The sequence below is a fragment of the Anser brachyrhynchus genome (genome assembly GCF_964034855.1).
Source record: "Anser brachyrhynchus genome assembly, chromosome: 17".
In the NCBI taxonomy this organism is placed as follows: domain Eukaryota; kingdom Metazoa; phylum Chordata; class Aves; order Anseriformes; family Anatidae; genus Anser; species Anser brachyrhynchus.
The window spans coordinates 3,418,435-3,428,367 of NC_137710.1; the positions used below are offsets into that span (position 1 = coordinate 3,418,435).

Below are 9,933 nucleotides of genomic sequence, written 5' to 3' on the forward strand. Positions count from 1 at the left end.
GCTGAGATTTGCCTTGCCTAAAGGCAAGATAGGGAAAGAGAAAATAAGTCCTACTCCATCAGAGGAAACTTGGAATGACACCTAGATCCTTGCACAAGAAGCCAGACAAACACAGCAGTGAAGCTTGATGAACAACGCTGCAATTGAGATGGAAAGTAAGAGGCCATTTTGCACAAGAGGGGTAAATGTTTAATATCTCTACTGCTTCTTTCATCCATAACATCAATAGATTAACACTGTTTCTGCGGCTGTGTAATTTCTTTGGAGTTTTGATCTTGGAAATAATTACACTAAATATTTCATAAGTGCCTTTGAAAGTTTTTTGGTTAATAAAGAAAAAAGAATTGCTAGCTGCTCTCAGACTGCAGCGGGATAATGAAGGTGCACGGATAATCAATAACCATTTTCAGTTCATTATTCAGCACATTTTGGGCTGGTGCTATTTCTTTCCCTCTACCATTCCGCATCCCACATGCGGAGTGACAGAGCATTTTTAAACCATCAGGTCTTATCGCTTTTGAAAAGCATTCTTAATGCTAACCACAACGTGGAACCCCCAGCCTCTAATAACAACCTACAAGATTTATAGCTTTCCAGGGTGCTTTCAGCTGAGCAGATTGCAAGCTGGGGCAGAGGAGGCCAAACTGAACTACCTGACGGATTGGTGGAGTTTCTTCTTTGGTGTAGATAACAAATCGCTGCATTTCTTCAGCGACTCCCAAGTGCATACCAACTCAGACTGGATCTTGCATTAAGTTCCCTTTCAATTTGGGTAATTTCTGTTGCTTGTCTCTCAACTTTTTAATAAGATGAAAGAAAGGCGAAGTTTCTGTTCTGTTAAGTCACTTCACTAGTCCCTACATACAGCAAAAGTACTCACTCATATTTAACTTGTGTTGCTTCTTGGCTGCTCGGGGCCATCATGGGGCCGGGCCCTTTTCCTTGGCCCCCCTTCCAGCCACTGCACTGCGACTACACTTGCTCCTCCATAAAACTCGGGGCTTTGAATGTGTTCTCTGGAGCTGGGGCAATGTCTGCCAGAAGAGAAATGCCATCGCCTTGCTGCTGGAAGGGACTGAGCGGAGTCACAGCACCAGCCCAGCCAGCAGGTCTGACTGAGGAGAGCGCCATTTCTGCGTGCCGCTGAGGAGACACAACTCAGTCATGCGAGGAGTAAATGAGGAGCCTTCTGGCAGGAGGAGAAAGTCCTGCCAGGAGGAGGCTGACCCGCCTTCCCATCGGAGAACATGCATTTGCTAAGCCGAGGCAGTATTAAAGCCCTAAAAGAGAGCAGCTTTTCCCAAGGATTACACACTACTGGGCACTACAGCTATTAAAATCCAAGCCTGGCCTAAGCAGCCTTGATTGCTAACCCCAACGCAAAGAGTTATTTTCCATCAGCATCCAGGGGCGATCTCCAGGCAAGATGCCCCACAGAGTTTGCATAATGGCAAAGGACAACTCCTGGTGCTGGCTCTGCCCTGAACAGCCCGGCGACTGACTGACTGCTGGAGCGCTGCTGGCTGCCAACATTTCCCTGCGCTGCCGCCCCGTCACCCCCGAGCAACAAGGCCCGCAGCACCCGTGGTCGCCATCGCAGGCCCAGGGCCATCGTCCTGGACACCGCCGTGCCTCCTGCACCTCAGGAGGTGAGAGGCCACGAGGCGAGATGGAGGCCTGCAGCTCCATTTCTACTTCTCGTCAACTGAGGGGGCTCCACTGGCTTCTTCCAAACCAGAGTGCCTGCGACAGCCATCGCTATGCGAAACCCCAGCGACACTTCCAAGCGTTAACCCGTGCGTCCAGCCTCCCCTGGGAATAGCCAGCCCCGTTCCACCCCCAAAAACCACCACGGGACGTGCCGTGATCGCTTAAAATATAGCCAGAGCTGGAAACTGAATCTGGGACTTGGGAAGGAGAAAGGCACACGGATGAACCCATCGGACCACATTCACTTGCTGAGAGCATAAGCAGAGGGAGATGAAGCCATGTTGCAGAAAATTCTCTCCTCAAGAAAAATCAAAACCTCTTGATTTTACAGAGTGGAGTTAAATTGGAATCTGCCCGAGACATCAGCATCCCCAATGTAACCTTCAAAATCCCATAAGATCTTGATTTATCAGTTTAGCTAGAAACTTGAGGGAAAGAAAAAAAAACTATTTATTGGTGCCTTCTTTTTTTTTTTAAATAACCAAGTTTTCATGGCAAAGAAATGAAAGTGGACACTTTTACAGACACAATGCAGGAGGCAAATTGAACATGTTCTTTGCAGTCAGATACAGCTGGAGAGACAAGATGACAAAAAACGACAAAAAACTGCTGTACGGTATTGGAAGGGAAAATAAAAGCCAAATAACAGCTACACCTTCCATGCAAGCAAACCTTGAGGATGAAAATTAAAAAGCACCCACAAGAGATACCTGCAAAGCATTTAAAGTGCTAGTTTGAAACAAACAACAGCAAAAAACCCGCACATTTGTCTTCACCTACTTGCTATGTTTTGCTTTTTTAAATCACCCCTTTTTCTCTGACCACTTTCTCAACAGCCCTGTTATTTCTCCACCGCCACAGCCATCCGTCTTCTGATTCCCTCCAACACAGAGAAACCTTCACAAGTCTCAAGGCAGAGGACACCTGCAGGAAAGCCGACCATAATAAAACACCCAGGTGCTGAGACAGAATTGGACCAGCGGAGGCTGATTACAGCGCCGAGTGACATTGTCCCTCCCAGGAGGGAAGCCAGCTGCACCTTTGTATATTTAACTTCTGCATGAGCTTTTCTGAGCACAAAGTACAGCGTGTTTCTACAGAATACTTATAAACTCTCCTCTGATTAAACTTGGGGCCGGCTATACAGCCTTGCGCTTGTTTGGATTTCTCGACATGCAATTCAATTACTATTCCTGTCATCTTGCAGACTCGTTGTGAAACAAAATCCAATAAAATAGGGAAAGAAAATGGCACTGTGGAAGGAACACGAGCACCTCCAGTCAGTCTGGACACCCATGGGCTGAACTCCCCCTGGCTGGGAGCTGCCCAGAGGGTTTTCTGCTGCTGCTCTGAAGCGGAGGGAAATTGCAAGAGGGGCAAAAAGCAGGGAATTCACTACAAGCCAAAGACATTGAGCACTGCTACAGAGACAATTGGAGGTACGAAGGTAAGTTCTGGCAAGAAAAAAGAAGGAAACAACACTGCTTGACTGAGTCACCCAACTGGAGTGAGCTGCGGCACGGAGTGGCTGCTCCAAATCCAAAAGAGCAGCACTGCCTGGCTGGTGCCCAGCTGTGCTCCTTGCAACCACCGCGCAGCACTTCACAGACGCATTAAAGCTTTGCCCTGGCCTCAGGAGCTAGGGCAAGTATCATTATCCCTCATCTGTTGGGAAAATTGAGCTACAGAGAGAAGTGATCTGGCCCAACATTCAAAAGAAAATTAGTGAGAGCCAATTCAGGAGCTTCTGGGTTCTGTAAAAACTTCTTTTTTTTTTTTTTTCCTTTTAAATACAAGGGGAAGTCAGAGAGCTCAAATAAATCAAGTTTTGCTGATAACTGGCATAATTCTGCAATACTAAAGTAAAGACTAAAGCCCTCCAGCTGCAGGGAAGTGCCTGGAAGCCTCAAGAACTTTTCTTTTTAGAAAGATAAGAAGCAGATAACCAGCACAATCCATGGGCTTGACTCAGTCGCTTGAATGAAGCCTGCCACAGCCTGTGGCTTCACGGCCCTCAGGACAAGCATGGTCACAACTGCATCCCTCCCTCTCCTACAAGGGCTACGAATATCCTCAAAGTTTCTTTAAGTGACAAGGAATGAAACCAGCCAGAATGAAAAGACAGTTAAATCCTCCCTTCAAGCAGCATCCTCACAGAAACTTGTGCAAATAATCCTTGCTGTGGATAATGTTATCAGACATAATTAAGTTTTGCTCTGAACCCAACAGGGACATTAACATCTTGGGAATCACAGAAGAAACTAACTTTTCAGTTGTCAAATCCACATGGAGAAACTCTGAAGCAATTCCTGCCTCCTGCTTTAGCCTTTTATTCTGGCCTGTTCAGCTGAAGAACTCTCCATAGCCTCTCCCCACTCCCCTGAGTTTCAAAAATCCAAGGGCTGAGTTTACGCAGACTCCTCTCATGGAAACAATGCTATTTCCTAAGGAGAATTTCTGGATGTAACAAAGCATTCAACTGCCCAAGACCACATATTGTGGTTTCAGTACAACAATACGAGCAGAAAGTCTTCCTAAGGGCAGATTTTCATGTTCCTTGAGGACTTGTGTGGAATCCTGTGTGGTTTAATTCCTCAAATTAAACGTGATTTCAATTGTCTTCTCCAACCAAACATTAAACCTCACAAGTCAATCATGGTGCCCTACAACAAAGAGTCATTCTGTGCCCGTGGAACAAAGGAAAGCTACTTAATGAGGACCAAAGCTAAAAATCTGTTTCCTGACCTGCAACGCCAGTTCAAATAAACTCTTCTCCTCTATTCCCCATCAAATATCCAAACTGCCTGGAATGTCCTTTTTTAAAGTGTCCTTTATAAGAAAGCATTACAAAAACAAGTCCAGAAAAAAAGAAGTCCACGAAGGTTTATGGCACAACATTTTCCTTTTCATTACAAGTAACATGGGATGAAAACCTTGCTCCAGCCTGACAACAGCTGAGGAGGCAGAGCACACAGCAGAAAGTGTCAAATCCCATCAGTTCGGATTTCAGGGACAGCTTTGAAGGCCTCGACTGCCTCGTGCACAGCTCCTCTCTCCTTAAACCCCTCCTGGCCCCATCAGGGCAGGCACACTCATCAGGTTGTCTCACCTGACTGGTGCAGTTTCCAGTCTTGGCTGCACAGTTCTTGCTCCAGTCTGGCCCAGTGTTTTATGCCTTCAGAATTTCTCATCCCCACTATTTCTGCTTCATGTGTCAGCTGTCAGAGAGCAGGAGCGCTGCACGGCTTTTGCGAGAGCCTCACATGCCCTTCATTAAAGGGCATTACAGCTGTATTTATATCTGACATAAATCTGCTTTGTAAACAGTGACCTGATTCAGGATCTGGACTTTCTTAGACTGCGACATCAGGAGCGCACGTGTGGTGGCCCCTAACGGGCAGCACCAGACCTGCCTGGCCCCGGGAGGAGGCACTGCCCACCTCCAGCAGCAGCCGCTTTGCTTTGCTGCAACCCTGCAGGTTACCTTCCTCCGCTGCCCACCTTCCTCGCTCGCTGCAAACGTGATGGGATCTAGGAGAAGAGCCAAGGAGCTTGAAATGTCAGCTTCGATCAGAATACGGCACAAAAAAAAGGGGAAAGAGAAAAGAGGATGATTATTCTGAGCAATAAGAGTGACCTCCATGTTACAGGTAATGCAAGAGTCCGAGGGACAGTTAAGTTTGGGCAGTTTAGGCCAAAACACCCTGCAAGTGCTGTCTCACCGTCCGACCAGAAATAAGTAGCTGAACTGAAAATCAAAGCTGTGCTCTCACTCCAGGCACCAGACTGTTTTCTCATCTCATTTCTATTTGCTGCCAATTCAAAACGCTATGACAAAAATGTCAGCTCATTAGTCTTGTTCTTAGAAGTCTTAAGCTCTTATATATGAAGTTGGTATTATCAACAGAGCCCATAAATTGCAGCTAAAGTCCATAAAGGAAGCAGTCATGACATAACCCCAATTTAATCTGAATCAAGTTGCTACAGTCAAAGAAGTGTTTTCCACAATGGTAATTAATTTTTAAAAGAATGGATGAAAGGGGTTCTCAATTAATAGAATAGGAGACAAGCTAGAGACGACTGTCCATTTTTACTAATACTGCAATTTAACAGCTATTCAGCATCTAATAACTTCTCATTAAAAGTCAACCCTCCCCTTCTTCCAGCAGATTAGCTCCCCATTTGTCAAACACAATACAGCCTCATTAGCCTGAAAGTTCAATTTCTGCTTTCCCACAGATTTGCTTTTATTTTGCTGGTATCAGTAAGCTAAAACCCTGAACGACAGCAAAGTCCAGAAACCAGTAACACAAACACTGTTTGTTTTTAACGAGCTCTGGATGGCATTTTGGATGTCACGTTCCCAGCAACTCCAACTGCAACACCACATAGAAGTAGTTGGAGCAAGAGCCAGGCAGGAAACCCCTGGGTCCTCTTACACAACGCACAAGGCAAAGGCATGCCCATGAGCTGGAGCTCACCTGGAAGAGGAGACTAGGGCTGCCTTTTCCCAACGCCTTTTCCACCCAAGGAACTGCCCCGTAACACTGCACAGCCCGTCTGGAACTGGAGGGTATAGCTGAAAAGGGGACATCCAGCAATTTCTGCTTTTACCACAAGTTTCTGTTGCCATTATCTTGAATTTTTGGATTAAGGATGTTCTTCACCTATATAACACAGAGGTGGATGCGTTGTTCTGCGTGGTTGTTTTAACCACCACTGATGCTCCACAGACCTCGCAGCAGGGCGGGCTGGCAGCAGGATAACTCCTAGCGGTCAGAGCTCAGGCAGGACAGCAGCCACAGCCCTGCAGTACAGCACCAGCACCCTCCACTCAGCACCTTTAGAGAAATGTATCCCTAGACATACCGCGAACGCAGGCAGGAGACACATTAGCAGAGAAAAGCTCCTGCCAGGGCAACCCTAAAATAAATAACAACAACAAAAAGCCCCCACACCGTGACGCCAGCAGGGAGGACTGGGCTGTGTCGAGGAAGGCACCGCACAAGAAGAGTACGGCCGCACAGCCGCGCGCGGTGGCTGGGCGCATTATTGAGACCTAAGACCTCCGCGCAGAAAGAATCCGTCTGCACGGATTTCACTGCAGGATCAGAGCTCCAGGAAGTCCCTATAAAAGATAACAGAAACTGAAAGAGGTTACAACTAAGGCTAATACCACCCAAAAGCTAAAGCAAACAAAAACATTCCAGTCTATCGGCTTTATCTGCAAAAACTATTCAGCTGTGTTTAAGGCTGTAACAGCCATATGCACGGGCTTCAATACAAGGGACACCTTTCCCCCAGCTCCTGCTGTTGTAATTCTAAGGAACGGATCCAGACATCAGCAGAAGGGGAAGTTCAGGATATATACAGCATCGGTTTCCAAGAGAATATTTCTTGTGTTACGTGAGACCAACATTTTTAGCCAACTTGGCAGAAAATAGACAAGCTGCAAAGCTATCCTAAAAATACCAGTCCTGCTAATTACAAGAAAGAAAAGCAAAGCATAAGCAACGGCAGCACTAACAATCCATACTTTTAGTGACACCCTGCTAACAATTTTTTTTTTCCTAAATCCACACCATTTCTAAAAGATCATCTCAGTTGCTCGGGTGTGCAATAGATGTTTCTAGTTTTATGTCATGCAATTGAGACAAGCCAAGCTCATCTCAGACTGACTTATGGCTTCATCTGTGTGATTTACTAACATGTTTGTACTCCTCCACCTCTCCTCAGCACAGTGAATATTTGTTTTCTTATTCTGTAATTCAGCTGCACCCAACGGGGGCCTTCGCAACACACCCCCAGGTGCAGGCAGGGCACCAAGCCACCATGGGAGGAAGAAATGCTGGAGGGAGATCAGGGGAAAAAAAAAAGAGAGAGAAAAATCACCAATGTACACCAGTTCCACCATCCATCTCTCTGGGCATGGTGTCTGAGAGCAACACACTGCATGTGTCAAGGATGCCGATAACTCACCCGAGCAGCTACTTGTATCCTCCCTGCCCATACAGGAAGCTTTTCCCAAACCCCAGCCTGCTGGAGGCAGGCTTAAATCTTAGCATAACGCGACAAAACTGTCTCCTACCAGGAGCAGGAACGCTATCTGAGGCACAGCACGCCAGCTGGAAGGAGAGGGGATCACAGCATCGATACCTGAACTGAAGAACTTTGGAGCTGAGGGCAGCTCTTCGGCTCGCCCAGACCGACAGCTCCAGTGGGGTCTGTGCAGCCGTGGCACCTTGTGGCCGAGAAGCTGGCCTACGTCTCTGACCTCTGTTGGAGGCAATTCCTTGCAAAAACAAAGCAAGTAGAAAAAAAAAAGTGGCAGGAAGGAGCAGAAAAGGGTAGTTTGAAATTGCTGACCTCACGTCTCCCCAAGAAGCACGAAGTACGAGGTCCTAACCACTCTCCTCGCTGCTCTTCCCCTGAAGATAAGTGCCGGAGACCACAGGCCATCTGCCCTACTGATGTTTTCCACTCATTCACCACAACTTCAGTGTAATTTTACAGAGAAAAGATCAGGGAAGAAAGCAGAAAAACGTTAAGACGACATCAACAACCAGAACCCAGAAGCTTATTCTCTCTGCTCTCCCACTAAAGCAGGAGCTTTTGCCAACGAGCAGCTGCCCCTCCTTCCTGAGGACAGCACCAGACAGCCTCAGCATTTTTAATAAACTGATAAAGATCAAAAACCTCCAAAAGCTTGTAAAAAGCTTAACATCTTAGCCTGGGCTGGAGGCGTGCTGGTGACAGCCCGAAGCACAAGCCAGAGCAAACTCGGGCCTGTGCTCCTGCGCTGAGGGTTGGCAGCGCTCGCAGGAGTCTACGGCTGCAAAAGAAAACTTATTTTTGTCACTGAAATCAGCAAGGGTGACTCACAATAGGCTCGGGGAGCCTCGCTGATGAGTTTTTTTTTGTTATGCAGTCACTTTTCACCCTTAATTTTCAAAAATACTTTGAGTGACAATAACGACAATAGAGCATAATAGCCATAATTAGCTAGTGTGAGAGAAAACTTCCAAGTTCCAACCTAACCAGAATTACTACTTCTAAATAGGCCTCACGAATGAGTAACGCAGTCAATCCCCGTTGAGCACTGAAGCTAGAAGAGAACAACCTCAGGGGACTGTCCGTCACCTTCGGCACGGTCCCAACAGCCCTGGCAGCAGAGAGCAGGAGCAAGCACTGCTCAGACGGCCGCTCTGAGGGCGATTTACTGCTGAATAAACCACTGGAAGCATCTCCAACTTACCAGATAAATGGGTCTGACTGGACCAAAATCAAACAAATCGCTGCCTTCTCGAGCACAGGTTAATGTATTATTTTCTTTCTAGCAGGACTAAGAAGGTAGAAAGCACACGGGCAAGCTTTGAAAACGACTTGCCAACCGATGGCTGCTCGTCATGCACCTTTTGGGAATCCTTCCCTCGCACATTTTACACAACCCAAACCGCTCTCTTAAAAGGACCGAAAGCACCAGCAACGCTGAGAAGCCAACGCAAAACTTGCTCCATCGCCTTGTGTTGTCAGAGGGCAGAGAAAGGCATGAAGCAAGTGTGCAAAGAGACAACTACGTGGATGTTACTTCAGCCTTTCTTTCACCCGCGCTGCTCCCTGGGCGCAGCAAAGGCCAAAACCCAGCCCCAGCCCCAGGGCTGTCCCCAAATCTGTGTGCTCCCCCCCAGGCAAGCGCTACCTGACCACCAGCACAGACCCTCTCGGGTTCAGTGACAAGCATCAAAGCTTTGAGCACCCCATACGAGCAGGCTCGTGAAGGCAGCAGTCGAATTTAGGACAACCACCTCCGCTTCTCAAAGCGCCAAAGTTGGCCAGAATCTTTATTTAGGACTAAAGTCCAGTAGCTTTCCTCTGAAGAGGGGATAACATGGAAACTATTCTTGCAGAGTTTATTTTGAGCTGAAAATATTTTCCAGTTTCATGTTGACAAGCTGGGATTCTAACCGCGCTGTGTTACAGGATAACGACTGAATTTCCAAGGCCTGACATGGGGAAAAGCAGAGAAATCTCCGTTTTCCTCTTTAAGGTGTTTGTTCCTGCAAGAATTTTTATGCTTTCAAAATAAGGTCATGCGCTCCTGCAGCACAAAAGGGCCCCAAAACCAGACCACAGCTGATGCTATCTATCATCCCAGGTAAACTGTGATGATCAGATTAGCCAAACAGTTATACACTGACCGTATCTAAAGGAGAAGGAAACAAT

General features: G+C 47.0%; 1 protein-coding gene across 14 annotated transcripts in view; it reads right to left on the reverse strand.

Annotated features, from left to right (window-relative positions):
* The window catches only part of PITPNM2 (phosphatidylinositol transfer protein membrane associated 2), a 132,286-nt gene that overhangs the window by 74,609 nt on the left and 47,744 nt on the right, over positions 1–9,933 (reverse strand). The window lies entirely within an intron of this gene.